The sequence below is a fragment of the Tamandua tetradactyla genome, chromosome 5 (assembly GCF_023851605.1).
Source record: "Tamandua tetradactyla isolate mTamTet1 chromosome 5, mTamTet1.pri, whole genome shotgun sequence".
In the NCBI taxonomy this organism is placed as follows: Eukaryota; Metazoa; Chordata; class Mammalia; order Pilosa; family Myrmecophagidae; genus Tamandua; species Tamandua tetradactyla.
Window position 1 is genome coordinate 180,436,510 of NC_135331.1, and position 7,436 is coordinate 180,443,945.

The 7,436-nt window shown below is 34.6% G+C and overlaps 1 long non-coding RNA gene across 1 annotated transcript in view; it reads left to right on the forward strand.

Moving 5' to 3' along the window:
* Window positions 1–6,920, forward strand: part of LOC143682912 (uncharacterized) — an 83,206-nt gene extending 76,286 nt beyond the window's left edge. Inside the window, exon 3 of the long non-coding RNA XR_013175358.1 lies at window positions 6,843–6,920. This is a non-coding gene — a long non-coding RNA (uncharacterized LOC143682912). The remainder of the gene's footprint in view (window positions 1–6,842) is intronic.
* Window positions 6,921–7,436: the final 516 nt, after the last annotated feature.

Genomic DNA, 7,436 nt, shown 5'->3' on the forward strand with positions numbered 1-7,436 from the left:
TGCAGACCAAAAGTGACTCAGTTTGGGGGCTCAGAATTAGCTAGGTGGAGACAGGAAGATAAGGGACTAGGAGTTAGTATCAGGTATAAATTGGGAAATCAAGTTACCCTACTATGCTTGAGAAGTTAACCCCTAAGAAGGGAATGCGAGCTTCTTGGACTGAGAAAGAATTGGGCTGAGTATACAGATTTGAGGCAGCCTGATGTTAACAGACCCCTGGGAGGAGACCTGTGCGATGACATCTGGAAGGTAATTTGTGGCTCACAGCTTGTCTCCGTTGGGCCAGACCAGCAGAGGAATACTGGTAGCAAGACATTCTTGTTAGTTTAAAGAGAAAGGAGTAATTATAGGTTATTTAGTTGATCCTGAAATCAGTGGGAAAATAAGGGAAACAGACTTTAAACTTTCAGGACAACTTTGAGTTCATGACACAGAACCGGGTTATGAAAAGTGCTGCTCCCATGATTAGGAAACAGCTATGATCTGGAAGGCAGTACAATTTGGAAAATATCACAGAAAAACCATGTTGATGCTTGCCAACAGAAACAAGAGGAGCGATGGAGGTGCAGCACAGGTGTTGGTAGAGTTTAAATCGTGTGTGGAGCCCTAGTTGCTGTGGAGTCCAAGAAACATGATCTGACTTCCAGGAAAGTACTCCAGAAGGAAGTTGGGGGCATCAGCTGTTCATTCACTGCATCCCACTCAAGAAGCTTCACGTGTTGGGGGGCAATATTTGCTGTGGACCAGATAACTCCTGGAGATGATGTTGGTCTATCATTCTTTTAGTTTCCTTTTCTCTTGATGAAAGATTTTGTAGCTTTACATGGTCAAACCACAAAAAGAATGAAATTTTATGGTTCACAATTTATGTAGACAAATGATCAATTGAATATAGACAAATTAAATGTAGACAAATTATCAAAAAATCTTTTTTTTCTCTGAAAGGGAATATTGTTATATTGGATTGAGGTGAGGGTTTTAGAAGGTAGGTGGTATAGTATATGTTTTTCCTGGATTAGCCCTTTGCCCCAAATGCTACCACCTGCCAGCCAGTAATTTGAGGAGGTGATTGCCCAGAGAAAGTGTGCTCCGGCTAGGTCATGAAAACCTCAGTCACTTAGGAGCAGTGAAGGGAGGGAGGCTTTTCACGTAAGCAGTTTCTCATTTTATATAATTTCCACATCCTTTTTTTTTGCCTGTAAATTTCTAAGAACTAGAGTTTCAGACTTACACAATGCTCATAAATGTCTTTGGAACCCCTGCCCACGGAGGGGTTGGATTCACTCAGCCTCCTGGTGATGGGGCAAGAGTTATTTCCCAGAGGTCTGATTGGTGAGTAGGGAAGAGTTAGCCCACCCCCCGCAGCCAACAAACCAACCTTCCCCTGAGTAGGAGAGACAGTGCCAGAGAGGAAGAAATCAGGATATGGCTGGCTGTTTTACATTCTTTGCACATTCACAAGAGGAAGAATTGTCTTTTCCCCTTTTGTCACATTCTTCTATCATAGTTTAAATTTTATAGCTAAGCCGTCATGATCTTCTCTATTCCAGTAGTCTTCAAATCTTTTGTTTGAATGATGTCAAAATGATTTTGAAAATCAATAATCCCTGTCACACATTTTTGAGTTATTGTCTAAAATTTATCCTTATAACTTTAATAGTTGCAAAGGATATAGTTTTTGTCATACTATAAATATTGATATATTTAAAGAAAATCATTAAAACATTTTTTTAATGTGCCCAATAGAATCTAAATATAATTTTGAGTTAAACTTGCTATCATCCAATTAAAAAAAATGAACAAATTCTTCCTGGCAATAACTTCACATTGTTCCTTTTTTTCTACTGAAACTCCATTCTATTTCTCCCATAAGGTTTTTTACCTTACCCTTTAGGATAAAGTTGTCTAATATTTAAGGGGGAAAAAAACCCTGGTATTATAATGATAATATTTAAACTTATATTTTTATGTATAAAATCTTCATTGCTAGTAATATATAAATTGAAATTTATTTTATTTCCTATGACTATAATTCTCTTAGTGTTAAAATATTTCTCCTGGTTTGAATTATCAGTATGATGACTATTAGTATATAATTGATCAAAACAACCTAAGTTTTACAAACTATTTGTAAATCACAAGAGGAAAATAGTTTTTAAAAATCAATCTTTTATGTATGGAGTCTTTCTTCCCCACTGTTCATATATCTTAGGATAAAGACAATAATCAAGCATACATTTTATTCCAATTTTTCATTTTTATAGAGATGTGAAAAAAGTTGTTCAAATACATAGATAGAAAGAAATGGAAACAGTTTAAGAGTTTATTATAGCAAAGTCACCTGTGCAATTGAACTCCTTAGGAACTATATGTTAAAATCTCACAGTGAAAAAACATTGACTGGTCCCTGTGCCTCAGCATATTGGTTGTTAACTATTTTAGCTGTGACTTTTGAGCCATATTTTCACTTTGATGAAAGTAGAGATTTGGAGATCATCTTGACCTAAAAATAGTACCCAATTACTAAAGGCATTTAATTTATCAATTTCTGGAAGTTTCACTAGAATGTAGACATGCCAGGTGACCATTATGAAACTTGTGAAACACATATATTGAAGAAAAAGCAGGAAAAATTAGAATAATATTAATTAATTAAAAAAAAATTTGTTGAAGATTTTACTGCAGATTCTTAGTTTGAAAATTTTTTAAAAACACAACATGAATTGACAATGAGTTTTATTAAATACTTTTTTGGTATCTCTTGAGATAGCCCTATCATTTTGCTGTTAATGTGATGAATGAAAATAAATTATAAAATATTAAACTAATCCTCAGGAATAAACTCAAGCTAAAACCCTAGGGATAAACCCAAATTGAACATATCGTATGCACATTTTATACATTGCTGAAATAGTATGTTTCCTTTCTTGTAATGTCCCTATTAAAAAAACAATTTATTTATTTTTAATTGTGGAAAATATACATAACATAAAAATCACTTGAACCATTTTAATTGGATAATTCTTTGACCTTAAGTATGTTAATATTGTGTAAATTTCACCACTATTTCCAGACAATTTTCTCATCATCTCAAAGCAAAATTCATGCTCATTTAACATTTACTCTCAATTTCTCCCTCCTCTCACACCTGATAATCACTATTCTGCTTATTTCTCCAGGGATTTTCTTATTTTAAGCATTCATATGAAAGAAATCATATAATACTTGTTCTTCTGTGTGAGGTTTATTTCATTGAACATGCTGTCTTTCATCATCCACATTGTAGCATATTCTGAGGACTTTTTCACAGCAGTTGCACCCTTCCCACCAACAGCATACAGGGGTTCCTATTTCTCCTTATCCTTGCCAACACTTGTTATTTTCCATTTTTAAAATAACCGTCCCAGTGGATGCAGAGTGGTATCTTCTTGTAGCTTTAAGTTGTATTTATTTAATGGCTGAATGTACTTATTGGTTATTTGAATGTCTTCTTTGGAAAAAAGTCTATTTGAGTCTATCAAGTTCTTGGCCCATTTATTAAATTATCTTGTTTGTCTTTTGTTGTTGAGTTGTATTCCTTATATATTCTGGATAGTAAATGCTTATCAGATATATGGTCTTAAACTAATGACAGCTAGTTTAACTAGTACCAACCTAGTTTCAGTCATATACAAACTCTCTACTTCTATATATTTCTGTCTCTGTATCCCACCCCCATCCCCTTTTTTTTGGTATGGGCAGGCTCTGAGAATTGAACCCAGGTCTCCGGCATGGCAGGTGAGAATTCTGCCACTGCGCCACCATTGCACCATCCTGTCCCTTCCTTTTTATATATTGTTAGATTACATCTTCACATACTGTATGACCAATAACAGATTTGAAATATTATTTTATACATTTGCCTGTTAACCCATATAGGGGAGAGCATCAGTTACAGATCAAAAGTGCAATAACAAGATTTTATATTTAATTATATAGTTACTTTACCAGTGTTCTTTCTCTTATCTCACTGTGTCATATTCTTTTTATTTTAGCCTGAAAGATTCCCTTTGTCATTTCTTGTAGGGTAGGTCTTCTGGTAATGAATTATTTCAGCTTTTGTTTATATGTAAATGTCTTAATTTCTTCTTCATTTTTGAGACATAATTTTGTCTGGGTATTGAATTCTTGGTTGGCAAGTTTTTTCTTTGAGAACTTTAAATAAGTCAGTCTACTGTCTTCTGGCATCCATAGTTTCTGATGAGAAATCTGTTAATTTTAATGGGGATCCTTCATATGAAACAAATTGCTTTTCTCTCGCTGCTTTCCAAATCCTCTTTTTGTCCTTGGATTTTGACAATTTAACTGTAATATGTCTTGTATATCTCAGAATCTATCCTGCTTGGAGTTCATTGAGCTTCCTAGATGTGTATATTTTGTCTTTCATCAGATTTGGGAGATTTTTGCCCATTATTTCTTCAAATATTTTTTCTGCCCCTTTCTCTCTTATCTCAATGATGTGTATGTGGATATGCTTTATGGTGTTCCACAGGTCCCTCAGTCTCTGTTCATTTTTTTTCATTGTTTTTTCTTTCTACTCTTCACACTAGATAATTTAAATTGTCTTGCTTCAAATTTGCTGATCCTTTCTTCTACCTGTGCAAATCTGCTGTTGAATAATTGAATGCATTTTTTAATTTCAGTTACTGTATTTTGTCACTCCAGGGCTTTTATTTGGTTCCTCTTTTTAAAAAATAATTTTCATCTCTTTTTTTTTTGTTTAATGCTTTCCTAATATTCTTTAGTTCTTTATATAAGGATTCCTTTGGCTTATTGAACATTCTCAAGACAGTTTATTTAAAGTCTTTGACTAAAAATGAGCTTCCTCAGGGATGGTTTTCCTTTGAAGCGGTCAAATTTTCCCAGTCCTGTTTGTGTGTGTTTTATAATTTTTTGTTGAGAACTGGACATTCTGGGTATTATGCTGTTAAAACTCTGGATCTATAGTTCACCAAATACTCTGGGATTGTTAGGGTTTATTGTTTTCGCCATTGTTGAGGGCTAGAGCCATACATGTGTGGCTTTTTCAAACTACATTTGTTCCCAAATGGGAAATGGAAAGAGAAAAGAGGGAAAAACTAAGTATTGCCTCTTTAAGACTCCTCTGACAGCTTTTGCTGGTGGGTGGTTGGGACAAGGGTCACCCTCAGAGCTGGCCCAACAGAGATCTGAGTAGGAGATCAAAAGTTGTGATTGAAAATCAGACTACAATCCCCAACTTGGGAGGTCTGGGTCCTCATAGCCCACCCTCAAAGCACCAGCAAGCTGTGCCAGGCACCTGGGCTGTACACCCAAAGGCTGCCTGCTGTGTGGTGGGGAGGAGGGATGGTAGCTAGTGCCTGGAAAATGAAAGTCACTGGTATTCACCTCAGTTTACCAGTCTCTTCAGCCAGCTCTTCCATGACTGCTGCCCAGTATCTCACTAGATTCCAGAGTTCCCAAATAGCTGATACAGACAGTGACTGCCAGCTCATTAGTTGTTTTGGTAAAGGGCTGATTCTTAGAGCTCCATCCTCTGTCATCTTCCCGCAATCCACGGTTAGAATAATTTTAGTGTGACTTTAAAGATATGCTTTTTTTTTACTATAGTATTTTTATGTGCTTTAAGTATAGTTTTATCTAACCTAGGACATACTAATTTAATGCATTCATTTTGTGCAAAATGCCTGCCTTGTAACCGATTGGCAAAGCCAGTCCTCATTGTGAAAATAATCAGCATAATTAGTCTTACTTTGTATCAGAAAAATTGTAATTACATGCCCAAGGGACAATCACAGATCTGAATTCTAATTCTGAGATAGATATATTTATTATGTCTTCCTTAAGAATTTTCCCTTTATCATTGTGAAATGTCCTTCTTTATGTCTGATAACACACTTGGTCTTAAAAATCTGTTACCCAATATTTAAATATCCACTCCAGTTTTATTATGCTTACTGTTTGCAAGGTATATCTTTTTCCATCCATTTACTTGCCAGTGATCTGTGCCTTTATATTTAAAGTGTGTCTTTTTTTTGAAAGCAGGTAATATGGTTGTACATTTATATCCACTCTGACAATCTCTGCTTTAGAGACATTGACAGAGATAAAATATTTAGACCATTAACTTTTTAAAAAGCAGCTTTGTTGATACATAATTAACACACCATAAAATCCACCATTTTAAAATGTACAATTTGGTGGTGTTTAGTATGTTCACAAAGTTTGCAACCACCAGCATTATTTAATTTTGGAACATTTCATTATCCCCAAAAGACGCTCCATATACGTTAGCAGTCACTCCCCCTCCTCCCCAGCTCCTAGCAGCCACTGCCTAATTTCTGTTTCTATGAATTTTTCTTCCTTTTTTGTTCCAATATAGGAGGAAGTCCAATTTTTGTTTTTGTTTTGTTATTGTGCTTTGGTGTTACATCTAAGAAACCATTGCCTAATCGAAGATCATGAAGATTCACTTTTTTTTTCCTAAAAGTTTTACAGATTTAACTCTTACGTTTAGACCTATGATCTTTTTTTCAGTTAATGTTTGTATATGGTGTATTATCTTTGCACAATATACAAGCATCATTTTGCATGTAGATATCCAGTTGTCCCGGTTCAATTCTTTCCCTATTAAATTGTCTTATCATCACTGTTGAAAAGCAATTGACTCTAAATGTATGGGTTTACTTCTGGAATCTCAAAACTATTTCTTTGGTCAGTTATCTATCTTATGTCAGTATTATATAGTCTTGATTATTGTAGTTTTGTAGGAAATTTTGAAATTGGGAAATGTGAGTCCTCTAACTTTGTTTTTCTTTTTCAAGGTTGTGCTGGCTATTGTGTCCCGCATGAATTTTAGGACGAGCTTGCCAATTTCTGCAGAAAGTCAAATGGAATTTTGGAAGAGATTTTATTATATCTGTAGATCAGTTTGGGAAATGTTGTCATCATATTAAACTTACTGTTCCATGAACATGGACTGTTTTCCCATTTATTCAAGTCTTCTTTAACTTCTTTCAACATTTTTTTTTGTAGTTTTCAGTGTATAGAGCTTGTTCTTTTGTTAACTTCGTTCCTAAGTATTTTATTATTTTGTTGCTATTATAAATAGAATTGTTTTTTAAATTTCACTTTCAGATTATTCATTGCTAGAAATACAATTGATTTATGTATATTGTCCTTGTATTGTTCTTGTATCCTGCAACTACACTGATCTCATTTACTATTTCCAATATTTTTTTAGTGGCTTGCTTAGGATTTTCTATACACAAGATCATGCTGTATGTGAATAGAGATAGTTTTATCTCTCCAGATTTAATCTGGATGCCTTTTGTTCTTTTTCTTGCCTAATTGCCTTGGCTAGAATTTCCAGTACAATCTTGAATAGGAATGGTAAGAGCAGGCATTCTGGTCTTGCT